Source organism: Aethalodelphis obliquidens, unplaced genomic scaffold, assembly GCF_003676395.1.
Source record: "Aethalodelphis obliquidens isolate GAN/ISIS:26980383/991018 unplaced genomic scaffold, ASM367639v1 scaffold826, whole genome shotgun sequence".
Classification (NCBI taxonomy): Eukaryota; Metazoa; Chordata; class Mammalia; order Artiodactyla; family Delphinidae; genus Aethalodelphis; species Aethalodelphis obliquidens.
This window is the reverse complement of record NW_020838737.1, coordinates 3,087-6,544: the sequence shown is the minus strand read 5'-3', so window position 1 is coordinate 6,544 and position 3,458 is coordinate 3,087. Positions and strand designations below refer to the sequence as shown.

At 39.5% G+C, this 3,458-nt stretch overlaps 1 long non-coding RNA gene across 1 annotated transcript; it reads left to right on the top strand.

The window, feature by feature from the left end:
* The first annotated feature begins 1,318 nt into the window (after positions 1 to 1,318).
* Positions 1,319 to 3,224, top strand: LOC113616906 (uncharacterized). The gene is made up of 3 exons (XR_003431449.1): positions 1,319 to 1,498; positions 1,593 to 1,679; positions 3,170 to 3,224. It is a non-coding gene; the product is annotated as an uncharacterized LOC113616906 (long non-coding RNA).
* The last annotated feature ends 234 nt before the right edge of the window (positions 3,225 to 3,458 follow it).

The window sequence follows — 3,458 nt, the reverse complement described above, 5'->3', positions numbered from 1 at the left end:
GGAAGTGCTAAGGCTGATGTAGGCTTGCTGATGGGTTGGCTGGCTCCTGACAAGGCAGGCTGAAAGTTTGCAGTGGTCATGGTACTGGTATCTGCCCACTAGTTTGTGGGACCAGATCACAGGGTAACTAGCTGGAAGACCTGAGGATCCCTGGTCTAGTGCTTGTGCATTGGTGTATGGGGCTGGTTTCTGGGCCCTCTGGTGGACAGGGTCTTTTTCCATGGCAGCTGTGGGCTCAGGGGGTCTTATGGAAACTGGTCTGCTGATGAGTGGAGCTATATCTTCTCCTGACTATCTGCTTGATCTGAGGCTTCCCAGCACTTGCTCCTACAGGCTGGTGGGCAGGGCTGGGGCCAGTCCTAGTGCTGATAAGCTGGAGGGAGGACTCCACAATGGCACTTGTAGCAACAGTGTCCACATGGTAGAACGAGCTCCCCAAAGTGGCCACCATCAATGTCCATGTCCCCAGGGGAGCTCCACGTGCCTCCTTCTCTGGAAGACTCTCCAAGATCAGCAGGTGGGTATGACCCAGGCTCCTTTCAAGTAATTTCTTATTCCCTAGGTGCTGGAGTGTGTGAACTTTTGTGTGTGTCATATAATAGTGGAGTCTCTGTGTCCTCCTGTCTTCTGGCTCTCCTGAAAGTAAACCCAGCTGGCCTTCAAAAACAAATGTTCTGGGGTCTTGTCTTCCTGGTGCAGGACCCCCGGGATGGGGAGCCTGATGTGGGGCTCAGACCCATTTCTCTTTGGTGAGAACCTCTGCAATTGTAATTATCTTCCCGTTTGAGGGTCACCCACCCAGAGGTATGGGTCTTGACTTACCGTGTCCCTGTCCCTCCTACCTGTCTCATTGTGGTTCCTTCTTTATATCTTTAGTTGTAGAAGATATTTTCTGTTAGATTCCAGTCTTTTTCTTCAATAGTTGCTCTGTAAATACTTGTTGTTTTGGTGTGTCCATAGGAGAAGGTGAGCTTAAGGTCTTTCTACTCCTCCATCTTGGCCACCTACCTCCAGAATTATTCTACATTTCTATTCCTTAGTGCTACATTTTCTTTTGTCAGATTGCACAGACCTTTGTTACTCAGCATCTTGCCACATCCATTCTTTTTTGTCCAGTGGTAGCTTGCAGACCCACTTTTTGTAGTTATGGACTGAATGAATTCTATAGCATATGTATAGGTGGAACTAAGGATGCCACTAAAGTATTATTATTTGTAATAATACTTTAGTCATTTTAATATATATTCTAATGAGTTTTAAGTCCTGCAGAAGAAAGGAAAGAAGTGGGTATTACCAACTGAATTTCTCTTTCAGGAATCCTTTGAGAAGGCAAGCTTGAGTAGAAGCAGTAGTGGAGCAGGAAGCCTGAAAAGTGAGCTTTCAGAAAGCACAGACCTGCCACCTGAGGGCTTCCAGGCCCCCTGTGATAAGGACGAAGACCGAGCCTGTGCTGGAATCTTGTCAGATGATAACTTCAACTTGGAAAATATTGAGAAAGGTATTTCTAGTGAAAGGGTTACAACAAGAATGAACTCTTGACTTCTTTCTGTTTCAAGGTTCATTTTCTCTTTATTTTTTTTATTAATGTGCAGATATATATTCAGAGTTTGATGATGAATTGGACACTTTGGATAACTCAAGCAGCTCCAGTTCAAGCCCTTTGAAGGAATCTACATTCAGTAAGTTTTCTTTTTACCAGTTTGTGGGACTTCAGCAGGTAGAGGTCTGGGAATCATACTTGGGAGTCAAGTAGATGTCATCACACTTACATAAATGAGTAGTTTGTTTCTCAGGTGTAATGCTAATTAGGACAGGTGTGTCTGTCAGTCTTACAGAGCCCAAAGGCCAACGGGCACTGTGGTTTTCCATTGCCTCCAGTCAAATGAACAGTTTCATTATTTCTTCCAGCAAATGCAGGTTCTAACTGGGGAGTGGAGATAACTTATTTGGAGACAGACTAAATAACCACAGGAGTAATGGAAGTGACCTTTCATGAGTCTGTTGATTAGAGGTCAGAAACCTGGAGAAGAAATTAGTCTTGGTGTAGACTAAGTTTTGTACAATTTTATTTACATTAATATAAAGGGATATATTTTCCTTAAAACACTAAAGTAAAATAAATGTCTTAATTGTTTAGAATTATAAAAAGAAGCTATGTAAATTCAGTAAATATGTTCATCTTTACTCTTAATTTGAAACAGTAAAAAAAAAATCAGACTGGGGTATGAGAAAGTAAAGATATATTTAGATAAAATTTAAAGAATCTTCCTCACAGAAAGATAAGATTCAATTCCCTGAACAAATCTGAAACTGAAATAAAAGATCAGTTAAAATAGAAAATGGAGAGAAAAAAATAACTCTTTAAAAAGAGTAAATTGATGGAATATTAAATAAGATAGGTAGAAATACTCTGAAATAAATTAAGTCTAAATAATCCCCTCTCATCAATGACTATACTGTGAAAATTTCATAATAAATGGTTTAAAATAGTGTCCCTAAGGATCAGAGTAGAACTCTAAGGATTTTGCTTCATTCTTTGTCCCTTTCGAAAATTAATTGGTCCATAAAAATGGAGAATAGATGTTCCAGATTTTCTGGGGCAACCCCAAATTCCAACACTCTGTTCTGTTTTCCCTATAAATTCCTGCCTGATAAATAAAATGTCTTGATTTGCAATTGGGAAAACATGAATATTATGCAGTAAAAATATTTGTGCATTTAAACATATGTAGGAAATTCTAGAAGCAATTAATTACTAACTGAGATGAATTTTTAGATGATGGGATATTATGTATCCCCAGTAACAAGGGTGGGGAGGGTCAGTGGGGAAGTGATAAAGGAAAGTTGGACCCTTACACTTTCATGTGGTTACTTCTAGCTTTCTTGGTAAGGGATTTAGGATGATTATGACACAGATATTTTATGAACTTTTTAGCTACTAACAATGGAGTTTCTTTGTTTAGCACCTTTTCTTTGAGAAAAGACCTTTAAACAAACCTGTCAAGTAAATAGTAATATGCAATATTATATTTTGCTGATGCTATAATAAATGAAGACAGTCTTTACAGTAGGTACAATTGGTTAGATATTTTTTAAACAAACAAATGAGTGAATAAATAAAAGATCTGCCACAGGAAAATGTTAAGTTATTTTTATTTTATTGTTTCAGTCACTTTAAAGAGAAGTTTTAGTGCTTCAGGAGGAGAAAGACAATCCCAAAAAAGGTATGTAGACATTGAGCTCCTAGAAATATTTTTAGACTCTGCAGAGCTGAGCTTTTGGTGGCTAAATTGATGCCTGATAACAGAAGTTATGTGGGTATGTGGTACCAGAGGCTATTGGAGCCCACCCTCCCAGAACTGATTGTACTTTACCAAGGAGTGTACTGGGAAGAGCACTAAGCTTGGGCCTGGGTTTTAGTCTGGCTTTGTGATCCTCAGCCACTCAGTTAGTCTCTC